Consider the following 17137-nt stretch of genomic DNA (forward strand, 5'->3'; position numbering starts at 1 on the left):
TACTAAGTGAAAGAAGCCAATCTGAAAATTCTACATACTGTATAATTCCAATAATATGGACACTCTGGAAAAAGCAAACTATGGAGGCAGTAAAAAGAAAAGTGGTTGCCAGGGTTGAGTAAGGAGAGATGAATAGGTGAGGCACAGAGCATTTTTAGGGTATGAAACCACTTTGTATGATACTATAATGATGGTTACATTTGTCCAAATCTATGGAATGTGCCCCACCAAGAGTGAATCCTAAGGTAGACTCTGGACTTTGGAGGATTATGATACATCGGTGTAGGTTCATCCGTTTTAACAAAGGTCCCACTCTGCAGGAGATATTGATAAAGGACAAGGCTATGCATGTGTGGGGGCAGAGAAAATCTCTATACTTCCCTTTCAATTTTTCTATGAACCTAAAAGTGCTAAAAAAAAAAAAAAGTCTAAATCAGTAAATGGAAAGGAAAATATGCCTTTGGGTTTTTTTGCATACCTGATTTCTATTAACCAGTATACCCACTAAGCATACAAGAGAATATCCAAGCATCTGTACCTTGTGATGGCCTGTCTTAGTCTGCTCAGGCTGCCATAACAATATGTCACAGACTGCATGGTTTAAACAAGAGAAATTTATTTTCTCAGGGTTTTGAAGGCTGGAAAGTTCAAGATCAAGGTCCGACGGGGTTCAGCTTCTGGGGAGAGCTCAATGGCTTATAGATAGTTGCCTTCTTTCTGTGTCCCCATATGGTAAAAACAGAAATCAAGTTCTCTGGTATCTCTTCTTATAAGGACACTAGTCCTCTTAGATCAAGGTCCCACCTTTATGACCTCATTTAAACTTAATTACTTACGTAAAGACCCTATCTCCAAATACAGTCACATAGGGAGTTACAGCTTCAACATATAAATTTGGGAGCGAACACATTTAGTCCATAACATGGCCCAACCCTAAAAAAAGAATGGATCTAAATAATATGCTCTCAAGGAAAGATTTTGGGGGGCAACTGAATATACAGCAGTTAGTGCCCCCAAATCCTCTCTAGGCAAGGCATGCCACTATCCAGATAGTAGCTAAGGTATTCTACAAGTCAATTCATCGCTACTGTCAGTAGGTCATTTTATCACTTAAGTCTCTGTTTCCTTATCTGAAAATAGGAATAATATTTACCTTGAAGGACTAGAGTAAAGATTAAACAAAATTGTGAATGGGACTGCCAACCATAGAATTGCTACATAAACTCAATAAATGTCAGTAGAAATAAAAGAATAACAAACTGTTTCAGATCACCTCAATAGCTTCTAGATTAGCTAAAGTTCATGAAGGTATGCTCCAGAGTTTTAACCCAGCACTGAGGAAAAATCTGACTTTACTCCACAAGCCATGAACATATACTAAATACTCGCTTACTCTCTGCCAGGTTCTGTGCCAGATACAGGGTTTTCTATAGCATATTAGCCTAGGTAATATATATTCTTAGGTGGAAATGATCAGATTTAAGGTGTTTAAATATAATTAAACAAGCACATCAGAGGGCACTGTCAACTGGTAACAGTCTTTGAGGGCCTTGGAGCTATATGTCACTTTTTCTAAGAAGTGAGTCACTCTTTTTCATGGTCATTAAATCCAACAGTGATGACCACACCTCTTGAGCACACCTCAGTACTAGAGCTCATTGGCTTTCAGAGTCCTCTGGCTCCTCAAGGAGGTGGACCTGTGGTAACAGTGATGAGACTCGAAAACCCCCTTTATCACACCAACAACGTCACAAAAAATGGCGGCTTTCCATGGATTGCCTTCCTGGGTAACGGACCCTGAGTTAGGTTCACCACTAATATTACCCCATTTATGTCTCACAAACTCTGTGAGGTTGGTACATTCATTATTCGATGGGGGAAAGAAGTAGCTTCAAAAGTGACCTGGCCACATAAAAATATAAGGGGCTGAGCAAAGTTTCAAGCCACAGTCTGTCTAACTCTAAAGTCCATGCATGAGTCTACCACCGGCTGGTGGATGAGGGGCAAATAAAAATCAAGGAAGACTGACAAGTCAGAATTCTGAATTGCTAGCAAAGGCATCTTTCATTTAACTTTCAGTAAAGGCTGAGAGCTGAGATGTAACATACAATCCAACTTGGTATCAGAGTTCTGACAGGAATGACAAAAAACAACTATTACAGGCCAAGTGTGAAAGAAAATGAAAATGATTGACTTTTCAGAGCTATTTATTTTCACCCAGAGATAGAACTGATACTAAACTCTTACTTATATCGGGTAAGGGATCATACATATTGTCAAGCTCTGAATCTGATTATTACCATGGCACTGAGCAATGCACTTCAGTGTAAACAGAATAATTCTGAGCTTCATTAAAAAAAAAAAATTTTTTTTTTAAAAACTACCTGTGGAGGAGAAATGTAACTCTCCTTTGGTCTCTTTTTTTCCTGATTGGTGAACATTTTTGCATTTTTCAAAGACATTGAAGTAAATTCTACAAGGCTTAACTTGTCCACATGACTTTTGTTATATCTTTTAGTGCTGCAGGACAAAGCATATCTCCTTTGCTGTGGTTTGGGTCAAGCTTGAAACACTGGACTTAAAAAGAAGGCAGAATTGTGCTGTATACTGAAAATAGTCCATATTTTTCTCTCGGGAATATAAAAGTTTTAGAGGTGAAAAATAATTGAGAGAAAGGGGTAAAGGAAAAATACTTTTTTTTTTTGGATCATATGTAAACATCTATAAGTAAATTCTCTCCTGAAACATCAGTAATAAAGTAAATTAGTAGGCTAGCAGCCCGATCTTCCCCCCTTATACAGAGTCTATTAACTGCTCCTTCTTTTCCATTAAGCTTCCCCAAGGTGGTACACCATGAAGAAAATTGTTTGGAAAAGCAGATAGCTTTATAAGTACTCTTCACATGTCCTTCTGCCACCAAAATTTAAAATAGATCTCTTTACCTACCCTGGCCCCAGCCGAAGTAATGAATAGCACCCTTTCTCCTGGTGGCTTTCACAGACTTCTACAGCTTTTTTACCCAAGAAGTCATAATGCATCTGCTTGAAAGAAATATATTCAGCTATCTCCAAGGAACACCTTCCAGAAAAGGCCCCTAAAATTGATTGTTTAAGACAAAATTTATTGAATGTTTTAAGACATGTTCTCCCAGACATATCCTACACCAATTTACTTGTATTACTGATATTTTAGGATAGAACCTGTTTTTAGACGTTTACATATGATCAAAAAAGCTTTTACATTCCCAAGAGGAAAACATGGACTATTTTCAGTACATAGCAAAATTCTCTTCATCTTAATATCTTTTAGGTCTCAGGTTAATGCATACATGAAACCAATAGATTTGTTCACGTATTTTAAGAAAGTGTATAGGCTAAAAGAAACAAAACGAAGTGAGGATGTAGGACTAAACGGGACGGAGTGAATTGTATGCATAGGTATAGATGCCATTCACAGGAGTGGATGTAGCCAAACCCATATCCATTCCCTTCTCCCATGACTGCTTCCAGTTGTGTCCATTCTCTACTCAGAATAACACAACAAGTCAGCATATGTCATTGACACAAGTGTGTGCCAGGGCATATTCCTAACGCCAGCTAGAAAAGGGGATCTGGACGTAACTCTCTTTGTTCAGCAGAATTAGAGACCTGAGTCCCTCTACCTACCACTTTTCATCTATTTTTTTGAAACTTCAGGGGTTTTTTTGGTTTGGGTTTTGTTTTTTTAAGATTTTTGTCAGAGAGAGAGCACAGGCAGGGGCACTGGCAGGCAGAGGGAGAAGCAGGCTCCCTGCTGAGCAGGGAGACCCCGGCAGGGCTCGATCCCAGGACCCTGGGACCATGACGCGAGCAGAAGGCAGACGCTTAAGGACTGAGCCACCCAGGCATCCTGAAACTTCAGTTTTGTGAGCAACTAAATCTTGGCTTAGATTAATGTTTCTGCAATCTTTAACATACCTGGTTCCCAGTTTAAGGGCAACCTGATTGGATTGCATGCCATAAACCTAATTCTTAAAGACTTAAACTTTCTTTAATTAGACTTTCAAAAGCTAAGGAGACCCAGAGATAATTACTTTTAAAATCTTTATAACTCTACTCATATCCATGTGCAAATAGATGCTCTGTTATCAAGAAATGACTAAATTAATGCCCAGTAGGTGTCAACCTATCTTTTGAGCAGGGAAAGGAAAGCTCCATAGTGATTAGCTTGAGTGACAAACTGTCTAATTTATTTCTGCTGAGTGAAATTTATTCATTTGCCAGGAATAACAGTAACACAAAAATAAAAAGGCGATGCAAGTGCCAGGTGATTTAGCATGGTAATGGAATTACATCAGGCTGCTGTGTGGGGTCTGGGTTTTAGTACAAGGGTAGGAAATCAATTTCTATTATCTAGATGGTCGTGCCTTTTCTTTATATGCCTTATACTACCAATTTGAAACACTCTGGTCTTCTTTACTATTTTTCCCTAAGAAAAGCCAATTAGAGGGTCGATGCTTTTACTTTTACATATGTAGTCTGTCAGTCTACAGAAATTGAGTCTTGTCTTCCAGAAACACAGAGATAACATAAAATGCTAAAATTCTCCTGTGTTGTAGAATTACCTTAAATATTTGATTGATAAGGATTCAAACTGTAAGTCAGACTACAAAGATTCTACTATCAGCCAATATTCTAAACAGAAATTGCAAAATATGTGGGGATGGAGATAAAAAAAAACAAAACAGAAGAAGAGGGGCCCAGTTTATAAAAGAACAGTGATTGGCTAAACCCTGTTTTTATGTCCTTCATATTCTAAGACTTTCAGTGCTTTTGTGGGTGGGTTATGACATAGAAATGGGTTCTTCAAGGAAAGCAGCTCTATGAAGCACACATCCCTTTAAAAGGCAATAATGCTTGGTGTATGAGTGGCACCAATTAAAAATAATAATAATTCTCACTTTTTATTCTAACGGACCTCCTACTGACCCATGCTCCCACCTGTCCCCATCCCATAAAAGGACAGTCCATCAAGAGGTCTTATGTACGTATGGGATATTTTATTTCTTGTAATTCTCTTTTGTCTTATAAAGATTTATGTAGAAGCACTTGTGAAAATAGAATATAGAATTTGCACAGCTCTAAGTATTAGAGGCTTGGGGATATGATTTTTCTAATTTTGAACTTCAGAAATGTGGCAACAAAACTTTGCTTGCAAGAACAGATAAGGTCTAACAGAGCACAGATCAAGTCACGTGAGAAAAAAGCATTAGATGATTACTATGCCTGTGTTCCTTATCCTGGAGAAATAAATCTGAGATTTGGTTCCTCTTGGCGTCATGAAACTCAACTGCAGAAATCCATCTTTTTCTTTTTACCCTTTTATGGTTTATAGAAAAAATGCCCTCATCGGCAAGAAATTTCTAGTGCCAGGGTTCTGGAACTCACAACCCCTGCTGTGCTCACATTTCAGCATGTCACTTTGTCAGGCTTCACCTGGAAGGCAGTTTCTAGAGATAGCAATACATGTGTATTTTCCAGCTAACCCAGGGATCACCTCCAGCTGTGGCTGACAGCAAAAATGAGAAAAGTACCTTCTTGCATTTTACTATCATGGTGATGAAAAATGTTACTTTTAAAGCAAGAAACTAAATTGGAAAATTTACTGAGGTCCTAAAGAGTGAAATAAAGGTCATAGAAATAGATGCCATGTTGCAGTCAAGTAAAGTGGGTTGTAGTACCCGGAATAGGACAAAACTAAAGTAATATTGTAAATTAGTCCAATTAACCCTACGCTCTGGGTAAGCAATTCTGTAAGGATGAAGCTGAGAATATCTTTCTCAAAATCCATTTGCCTCATAGTAAGATTGTTCAAGTTTAATAGAAAATCCAAAGAATTGGTCTGATTTAGGGAAAACTCAGAGGAAGTCAAGAACGTTGACAGAGGGGCGCCTGGCTGGCTCAGTCAGTTAAGTGTCTGCCTTCTGCTCAGGTCATGATCCCAGGGACCTGGGATCGAGTACTGCATCCGGCTCCCTGCTCAGCGGGGAGCCTGCTTCTCCCTCTGCTCCTCTTCCCCACTCATGTTCTCTCTCTCTCTCAAATAAATAAATAAATAAATAAATAAATAAAATCTTTAAAAAAGATGTTGACAGAAAAATCATTCGACCAGTAAGTCTGGTGTTAAAATTTAAGAATGTGCCCTGAGATTTTGCTACAATTAGAGTCTATCCAACTGTCTGGAAACAAACAAATAAATAAATAGGAATTTGTTAAGTTCTGGAACACCCATAAAATGAAATACTCTGCAACTGTTAAAGATTATCTCAGAGAAATATATTTATTATAAAAGAAAAATTCAAGATGAAAGTAGAAAATGTCACATAGGTGTTTTATGGGTCATTTTGGATATGTCCACTTTGATTTGGGGGATGTTTCACAGCCCTAAACCAAGTGCTGTTAATTTCATTTTTGAAAAAGAAAGAAAAAAAAAATCAATCTTTATGCTACAGAAGCTTTTCCTCATCCCCAGCACTAGCCACCTCTTAGTCTCCAGAGTAGGTGAGGTGTCAACAGAGGTGAGCCTAGGAGCTAAGTGACAGAATCTGCCAAGGTAAAGATAGGATGACAAAGACAGGAGGTTTAAAATGCCCAGAGCATCAAAATGGATGTGTGTGTAAAAGAGGTAACATTTTGCATGTATTTGATCATATTTGCAAAAGTGACTTTGTAAATATCAAGGGTGGGTGAGATGGTGGGGAAGCAGATCTATCAAGCACCGATGAGCAAAGAGGAGAAGGTTTTAGGGAAGTAGTACCAAGTAGTACTTGGTAGTAGTACAGTTGAAAATACTCTCCTCTATGAACTAACAGTTCAAATTTTAGATAGCTATGCTTAACAAATAAAACCAAAACACTCAGGTAGATACCTATGTTTAAAAAAAATAAAAGCACCCAGGATTTTATAAACAAAAAAACTTCATTTCAGTCTTTTTTTATTTCAAAAACTTGGGGAGCGCCTGGGTGGCTCAGTTGTTAAGTGTTTGCCTTCTGCTCGGGTCATGATCCCAGGGTCCTGGGATCGAGCCCCACATCGGGTTCCCTGCTCAGCGGGAAGTCTGCTTCTCCCTCTCCCGCTCCCCCTGCTTGTGCTCTCTCTCTCGCTCTCATTCTGTCAAATAAATAAAATCTTTAAAAAAAAAACTTGGAAATGTTTAACAAGAAATAAATAAAATGTGGTACATTTTTATAATAGAATTTTATGTGCAATTAAGAGAAGTAAAATAGATTTATGTTATAGATGTATCACGTGGAAAATGTATCACTGAGTGGACAACACCAACAATGAAAAGATACATATATATATATGTTATATATATTATAATATATAATACTAGATATTACATATATAGGATTGGATTAGGAAAAAAAAAAGTTTTTCCCTCCCTCCTGTGTCTTTCTTTCCTGTGTGTGTCCTTTACTCTCTCTCACCACCATACTCACAACAATCTGACACCAGATGTGTGGAAGTTTTTCCCCACACCAAACAATTCTCGGTGACACCAGCTGGGTGTCTTACAATTTAACTCCAGCTAACACTATCTACCTCAAGATAGTGTCAGATGCCTGGGGTTAAGGACCCAGTCCAGGCTTGAGGAGTAGGCCCCCAGGTTATGCATGACTTCTGTCCTATTTGGCTAAAATTTTCAGGTTCCCATGGCCCCCTCCTCAGGTTTGATTAATCTGCAAGAGTGGCTCACAAACTCAGGGAAATACTTACTTGTATTTACCAGTTTATTAAAGGATATGATAAAGGATACAGATGAACAGCCAGATGAAAAGACACATGGGGTAAGGTCTGGGAGGGTCCTGAGTGCAGGAACTTCTGTCTCCGTGAGTTGGGGTGCATCACCCTACCGGTGTGGATGTGTTTGCCAACCTGGAAGCTCTCTGAACCACACACTATTGGGATTGTATGGAACTTCATCACGTAGGCATCCACATTAACTCCATTTTCAGCTCTGCTCCCTTCTCAAGAGAATGGGAGCAGGGACTGAAAATTCCAGGCTTCTAATCATGGCTTGGTCTTTCTGCTGACAGCCCTCATCCAGAAGCCCTTCAGGAGTCCACCCAGAGTCACCTCATTAGAACAAAAGACATTTCCATTGCCCAGAAAATTACAAAGTTTTCATGTGCCAAATGGGAGTCAAAGACTATCTATTAGAACAAAAGATGATCCTAGTGCTCTTACCACTTAGGATGTTACAGGGGTTTTAGGAGTTCTATGCCAGGTACTGGGGGCAAAGTCATATATATATATATACACACACATACACATACGTGCGCATGCACACAAACACATATACACATTCTACTATCTCAAAATTACAAACAACAGTTTCACAAAACAACAGAGTTTCAAAGCACAGATTTTACAAAGCAAGGCTTTCTCTGTGTTCCAAACTATATAGAGTAACATCTCCCAATTTGTAAGACCCTCCCCCTTTGAAGGCAGAGTCCTCTTTCCATTTCTACCATCTTCTCCTCCAAGAATTCCAGAGGATATCTGAGATACTAGGCACATCTCAGTCAGCCTAAGTTCCAGAAGGTCTTATCAAATCTAATATTGGTTTCCTCTTGTTAGAGAGCAGTCACATTACTAGAATTTGGCTTTTATTTTTGTTTAGAATAACACCGATTTATCAGATTCGTCTATTGTTTCTTTTTTTCCTCAAGAGGGGAAAAAGAGTCATGACCATATTTCTTACCTAAGTACTAGTTTAAGATGAAATGAAGAATCAATGCATCAAAGATTTCTTTGCAGGGGTAAGGGTAGGGGAAGTTGTGTAGAAATTGAAGAATGTATAATCACATTTTGACACAAACTTATGAATCCAGAATCAATACGTTTAAATAGAGCCAGACCATTAGTTTCATTTGGAAGCGTGGGCTGAACTACATGACTTGGATGAAATTCAGTGTTATATTTTGGCTCTAAAGCCACCTAATATAAACAACAGTTTCACTAAAGCAACAGAATATCAAACCACATAATTTCACAAAGCCAAGTCTTTTTCTGTGTCCAAAATGTTTTTTGTGTTAGTCTCAACATTTCCTACATTTCTACAGAGAAATTAAAATTAGAAATGACATAAAATTATTCAATATTACTTGCAATCAAGCCCCATTTTGCCAGCACTTGAAAATTGAGTGTGTAGCTATTTAGGAAGATGAGTTCCATTGATGTTGATGTTTTGCTATGATGAGCTTTGCTCAGTGGCCCAACACATTGTTCTTTATCACCAGACTTAATCTATCTACATTCCCTTCCTAGCCAAAACTTCATATATATAATAACTCTTGTTTATTCATCAATTTGGTAGGCAACTGGCTCTTTTTCTTCCTTCCCTGAGGTCCCTATATGCTTCCCTCAGTAAGATTAGAACAACTTCCTTTCCTGGGAACTGAAAAATAAGAGAGTATCAGAATTATTTCTCTAGAAAGGAAATGTTTTACCTTCCCCCCCAAGAGTGAGACTTCCCAATTTGTAGGACCCTCCCTTCAGAGACAGAGTAAGTCCTCCCCATTTCCAGAATTTCAGAAGAATTTGGAGGTGTTGGATAGTGAATCTGACCCACAGTGAGCACTCAGATACACATCAGAGTTCTGGCTAAACTAGTCGCCCAAGATTGCGCTAGTTGAGCATTTTTTTAGAATAGTTCTGATTGGGTTAAATATATTTTGTAATGTTTTAAAGAAAATGAGATGCTATTTTTGGAATCCTACCTGTTTATAACTTGGTCACTAGGGCACTACCTATAATTTTATCATTGATTATAACTAACTACAATTATCAGGAATAGTAAAGCTGGATGATATATAGGAAAAGCACAGGATTAGGAAATTTGGGTTCTCACACCATTCCTACAAGTTATTTGCTGGGTTTCCTTAGTCAATTATCTTAACCTCTCTGTGCCTCCACACCTTCTTTGGCAAATGGGGAATGATGAAAACTATCCCACCTACTACACAGAGTTCTTGTGATGATTAAATGAGATTTAAAAAATTCCAAAATTAGTTGAGAACTATGAAGCACTGTGCATACTCAACAACAAATTACTTCGAATGACCTGAGAGACATAATCTATCAAAAATTTAAGCCAACAAGGAAAAACACACTACCGAGAAGCAGCTGCGTATTTCTAATTTACAATATTATATTTATTATTTAAAAATGTTTTTCTACATGCACTGGATATGTAAAAGGAAAAATTGTTTCTTCATCAGTCATATCTTTCCTTTGGTGAAAACCACTCGGATCCCTTCCGATTCGCCTTTGTGCCCTCTCTCTCCCACACCCTCCAGAGCCAAGCCTCCAAGTCCTCATTCATCTCCTCGCCTCATACGCACTGGTACTCTCCACTGAGTCAGGCCTTTTTTTTTTTTTTTTTTTTTTTTTTTGCTCCAAGTGGCTGGGGAGAAAAAGAATTAATTGATTTATATATGTAAAACGTTCAGAAGTAACTCTAACTCGAGGTACGTTGCATTCCGGAGATCACAGGATCCCGTCCCGACTCTGTTGCCTCCATCAAAGGGCTCAGCCTTCCTTTTTTCAGTCACAAGCCCTACACAGGCGAAGGCAGGAAGGTCACCAGCCACTCCGGCCTGACGTCCACCGGTAAGCAACCTGGGTGGAAACAGTACATCTCTCCCAACAGTTTCGAGAGAAGTCCAGGGCTGACTTTCTTTGGCCTGAGTTGGGTCCCCCATCTCTTGCAGAGCTGAGCTCGGACCTGAGAGATGGAACACATTCATTGGCCAGCCTGGATCACATGCCTGCCATACCCACCCACCCACCCCACTTCAAATATGAGCCCCCCTTCCTCCCCGGGCCGCGGTCTGTCCCACCCCAAATTACACAGCCTGAGCGTGTAGAGGAAGTGGCTTTCCCTGTAATAATAATGACAGAATGATCAGAGGAAGAAAGAAAAATAGAGGCTGGTCAAGCAAAACATATGTCCATTATATCATCCTAACCTAGGCTGTCATAATCTACTTTCCCCCTCTAGGTTGAATAAAACTGACCTGAGTTAGTCTTTGTAATATTAATTTTAAGTGAATGTTTAAACTTTTTGGTATTTTTTAATCTAAAAAAATATTCGTTCCTAAATTTTTAAATATTAAAAGAATTAAAAGAAGCTCCAGGTATATATTACCCTAAAAGTTCTCTAACCAGGCTGCTTCCGCTGCTACGAAACAAAACATCCTGGTTGCATGTTTGCTTGTGCTTACTGTTCTCAGGTTCCCAGTCAATTCCTCCCTCACGGCTCTATAACCCTAATGCGAGTTCATTTTTTTTTAAATGTGCACAAATCAGAGTTTACATCTGTGACCAAATTTATGCAAAAATCCAGACACTTTCCTTTTAAAATGTACAGACACTACGCAGGTTAAACTGACCCCATCTGTTTTTTCACTGTTTTGCTGCCTCTTTTTGATGCAAGCTTGTTTCTCCTCATATTTATGTCTACTTGCTTCTAAAATACTGTGCATTTGAACAAGTGCATCCAAGTTGTGCTAAAATGAGCTCCTCTTTATTTACTCACTATATGTTGGACATCTTTTATTGCCTATCTTACAACCCTTAGACTTATCCTTCAGCAATTGCTAACCAGCTGCAAACATCTATCATCTGACAATCCCTCACCTCTGCTGGATCCCCTTTCTCTTGCTTTCTTCCCCTGTATTTCTCTACTTCCTCAACATAGGATGACCACAAGAATGTGCTCAGCCGTTCAGGCCTATGTGAAAACCTGGAGGTGTGAGAATTTAATCCCCTTTGGGTCAACCTTGGACCCATGATGGCAAGAGCCAGCAGATAAATACTCCCTGCGTGCATAGGGCAGGCAGTTCTGAGGGGCATTTAACATAGCTCCTTAGAGGGACCTCAGCAGAACTGAACCCCAGTTGTCTACACCAATAAATCAGTTTAGCATTCAAGTAAACCTTCAATTTGCTTTCTTTCTCTCCCTAGTTAACTATTCTGAGTGTCCCCTCTCCAGTTTTCTGGGACTACCCCCCCCTCCGAATAATTTACCTGCCCCCAATCCCAACTCAGTGCTTTAAATTTGGGAACTACAGGAGTATCCAAGCTAAGACATTCTATGTTTACCTGTGATGAAGTTGCTGGTTGTAGACTATTCCTCATGCCAAGAACAATTTGGCTAAAATTCTAAAAGAAAAAGAATTACTTGTTTGAAGGCACTGGAAAGCTTCCAAGGCAGTCAGAACTTGAGGTATCAAGCCCGGTGAGAAAGAAAATGCAGAAAGATAAGACAAGTTCTGAATATCACTTACCCCTCAGGGCTTTGCCAATTCTAGATGTCAGTTGAGAGATTAAGAATCCTTATCCACTGCTAAAGAGCAGAAAATCTAAGTGAGTTTCTGGTAATTTTTCAAGGCTGGGTGGACCAAAATTAGAGTTTAATGCTGTCAAGGCAGCCAGGATCTGAGAATTTAAGCCTAGAGGGAAGAGAGGTGCAAAAAAGTAAGAATGATACTGAGCTGGGTTTTGTTTTTTGTTTTTTGGGGTTTTTTTGGTCAGGGCATTTTGTGAATTAAGCTGATGAGGGCAAGAAGCTAAGAAGCCAAGCATAAATTCATTGAAAATCAGAGCAGATTAAAAAAAAATCTTTTAGTGTTGAGAAGATAAAATCGGAGGTCATGACCCACCAAGGGAAAGACGCTCTGATGAACACCGCACGTTCTCATTTGAAACCTTTGGAATGCTATACCACTCAAGAAGGAGATTAAATTTTAAAAAGACTGAAATCCAGCTTTTGATCTTCTAGGTTCACTTGATTATGGTGATTTGCCTCCAGTAGAGCTACCAAGCAGAGGATACAGAAAACTCTCTGGAAAGAGATAACACAATCCATATCATCTCCAATTTTTCATTTGTAATATCTGGTATTCAATAAAAATGTACCAGGTATACAAAACAAAACAAAACAACACAAAGCAACAACAACACAACAATAAATAGGAATGAGGGGAAAAAACAGATAACGGGAAAAGGCTCAGAGATGACCCAGATATTGGAATTAGCAATCATGGGCTTAATATAGCTACACTTAAAATGTCTAAGAAAATAGGCAAAGTGGGAAATTTCACCAAAAAAACTGGAATCTTTTAATAAGAGTCATATAGAAATTCTATGTGCAAAATATAGTAACAGAGATTAAGAAATCAATATATAGATTTAACAACAGATTGATTATAGCAGGATAAAGGATTACTCAATTATAATATTGTAAATTTAGACAATGTAGGTGGTGTTTTGTTATTGTAATTAATTGTAAGTTTTATTTTACATTACAGTCAGTAATTATCTTTATTGGTGAGAGCAGGAAAAGTCTAAATGAGTTTACTAAAAAAAAAAAGAGGGTAGCAAAAAAATAATAGTTGGGAAGAAACATTTCTCTCAACAGCGACCATTTATATGGTTCAGATGAGTTGTGAGAACCTTCACTACATATCCGTACTTTCTTTTTTAGATTTATTTTTCTGTATGATGAAAAACCAAGGTAAAATTAGATCATAATAAGGCTAATAATTAGGTTACGATAATTATAAAGCTTATTATAATTAAAGGACTCTTAATAATGGAGATAAAGAGTATGAGCACTATAAAGACCATAGAGCTGAAACTGCCCAAAGTTAAGAAATGTGCACAGACTGAATCTTGGTTTTGGTGCATAGTATAAATATACAAAGTGAACTAAAGAAAGTCATAACTTGTACACAAAATTAGAAAGAGAATAAGAGTTAAGTTATATAGTATATTAATTTAGGTGCCCATCAGACAAGACTTCAAATGTAAGCAATTTATTTCTACAAAAATAAGTAGAAGAATACATGAGTGGAACTGGTCAAGGATAAAAGTTATGTTATCAAGCCAACTACCACTGTGGGTGTTTAATATCTATGAGCTCTGAGAAATGGTATAAAATATGTGCCTACAGGTCATCCCACTAGAGGGGCAAGAGAGCTGGGTTATCACTCATTGTTTGAGCGTTGCTCATGAGGGGATGGGGCTAATTTCCCAGAACTTCCAGCTTAGAGTTTGCATGCACAGAGCAGTGCTCTGCTCCTTAGGAGAAAGCCCTTGACAACAAAGATGCAAATACTCTGAGCTGGCGTCACTGACTCACTGGAGCAGACTGCAGTAGTAAGGCCCAAGAAATAAGGGTGAGGCACTGTCAGCATCTGCTTCAGGCAGGGACTGAACATGGTGAATAATGTGGTAGGTTGGTGGCACTAAGGGCCAAATGTTCACCTCTTCTTGTATCTATGCCTTTTGCCAAGTGACTTTGCATTTCCTCTCATAACAATGAGGGGCCCACCTCCCTGCTTCTGGATCCTGAGGTTGGCCTTATCATCTGCTTTGGCCAATGGGATGACAGCTTTTACGTGCAGAGGCTTAAGAAAAGCATTTTGGCACTTCCCCTACCCCTCTTGCTCCTCTGACTTCACCATGAGACCTACTTGGGCTAGCCTACTGAAGGATGAGACAAAGTAGGGCAGAGCCAGGTCATCCCAATCATCCCACATGAGGTCATACTGGATCAGCCAACTTGCAGCCAATCTCCAAGCATGTGAGACCAGAAGAACCAAATGGCCCACAGATTTATGCACTGAATGAATTCTTATTGTTTAAACAACCACAGTTTGTGGTTGTTTGTTATGTACCATATTATCATGGCACTAGATAATTAGTATCTAGAAGGAGTGTGCTGCCATAGCATAAATCAAACATGTGGAATTGGTTTTGGACAAGGTAGAAGACAGAGGCTGGAAAACTGGCAAGGAAATTGCTAGAACAGACTAGAAACATGGTAGTTCATATTATATAGTCATGAAACATTGGGTGAAACTGTCACGTAAGGTAACTTGAAGGTATAAAATGTACCTTATGAATTTCTGGACTTCACCTCCAGGCAGAATGTTGAAAATATCAGCTGACTCATATTAGTTGCATATAAGGTATACAAGAAGAAGAAGAACTTAGAAAAGAACACACACACAGTTTACAGGGAGAATTTTGTGGGAATCCTGAGAGGCCAAAACTTGCTAAGATGGAAACCAGAACTGTCTCTCATCCCTACTTTCTCAAGCCAGAAAAAGATTCTCAAATGAAGACATGGTCCCAAGATTAAGATAAAATCAAGGGTGTGGCCATCATACCTTTTATTAACACCTTTTAAAGAATGAAGCCAGGGCCCAGTAGGTGCTCTGAGCTGGTCAAAAGAACTTTTGGGAAAATTTGGGGTGTTGCTCCTCAGTAGAAAATACCCACAAAGTAGCAGTGGTTAAGTGTAGAGAGGCATAACTGCAATCTGACTATAGAGACTACTAACCCTGAATCAGTGTTGTGCTTTCTCTCCCCTCTCTTCCTCTTCCTCTCAGTCTTTAGCTCTAAGTTTTTCTCTGTCTAAAATTAGCAAATATCCCTAAATCATGACTCTGAGAATTAATAAAAGGAAACCTCATTTAAAATGGAGTCAGGAGGCCAGAAGAGGGAGCTCTCATGCCTTTTCACTCATTAATAGCAGACCCAACAGGAAGAGATGGACCCTGCACAGGGACACTACTTTAATATCCCAGCAAGCGGAACAAGGGTTTTCCTCCTTCCCTGGCAACAGGCCAGCCAATGAGAGACAGTCACAACTCAACCAAGGAGAAGCCACCATACTTTGAACTCCCGGTTTACTCCAATGGACTTTGTGTTTATAATAGCCCCACCCAACTTCCCCTTTCTCTCTATAAAAGAGTGTTCCTTTCCTTTGTTCTGGGGACTTGCATATCGTTTTGTCATAGCTGGCTTATCCCAGATTGTAATTCTCCACTATTCCCAAATGAACCTGTTGTGCTGGTAAAATAACTCACAGTTTTCTTTTTAAGGTTAACACAACCTAGGGTCAGACTCAGGTAGGAATCAGCAATTTCATACCTTCTATCACACTGCATTTGCAAGATGGTTCCTTTTGGAACCAAACCAAAGATGTGTTGGCAGATTACTTATCATCTTAGCAGTTGGAGCCTTCAATGATGCTTCTTTGTCCTTTCAAATTAATATAAATAATTGTCTAACAGTTAACAAACCAACAACAGCAAGAGCAAGCTGCCCAGGGAATACAACCTAAGGAGATTGAAATAGTCAAGACATTCCAGAGTCAAGGTTGGGGAGTTGTTGAAAGAGAACTCTGGGGCAATGCACTTGTCAGAAATGTGTCTTCGGAGGCTGAGGGTAGAATCTGAGAAGTTTATCACTCCCGACTTGAGTATTTCTTCTGCACGCATTAACTAGCTCCAAGGCTTGCTGTTGGTCCTCTACACCATACAATGTTTTAATAATCAAATACCTTAATTTCCCAGGAGTAGCACCTGGTTTACAGTTACTGACAACACTATAGGTCAGAAAGACAGACACTGCTCTTTTGAACTTGACTTGAAAAACTCCTTTTTGATCTCTATAGCCAGAGGCAACAGAGTTAATAAGTTTCAAACACTACAATCTCCAGAGACTGTACCTTTTCTCTTTCTTATTTGGAAAAGCAAGTATGAAATAAAAATAAGTATAAAAATCTTACCATGGAAGAGGTTAAATTTCTAGCCCAAAATATTAAAAAATACTTAACAATATAATACTTAATAATAAAAAGCAAAAAACCACATTGGCTCACAAAAGGACCAAGCCCACGTCTTCTGACTCCCAATCCAGTGCTCCTTCTACTGCTGCCTCATTTGAGTGGATGTTTTACATACTATCAAGATTATTTCTATATCTAGATAATTCTAAAGTAATTTTCTTTAATACTGAGACTCTATAAATTGTTATTGAGAATAAAAACTTTTGGGGGGAAAAAAAGGCGTGTTACAACCAGTATATATTATGATGTCATATTTGTTTTTTACATCTAATATAATTGACAATTGAACCAATTTTATTCCTATTAAGTTGAAGACACTTCCAGTTTATTGACCAAAAACAAGATTAAATCTCAACAGAAGGAAAGCCAATATTTCTTGATTATCTTTGAAGAATATAGGAATATATGAAGGAAAACAATGGCTTTTCACCAAATGTTTTAAATCAAC

The sequence above is a fragment of the Mirounga leonina genome, unplaced genomic scaffold, assembly GCF_011800145.1.
Source record: "Mirounga leonina isolate KUSES-001 unplaced genomic scaffold, KU_Mleo_1.0 Mir_176, whole genome shotgun sequence".
Lineage (NCBI taxonomy): Eukaryota > Metazoa > Chordata > Mammalia > Carnivora > Phocidae > Mirounga > Mirounga leonina.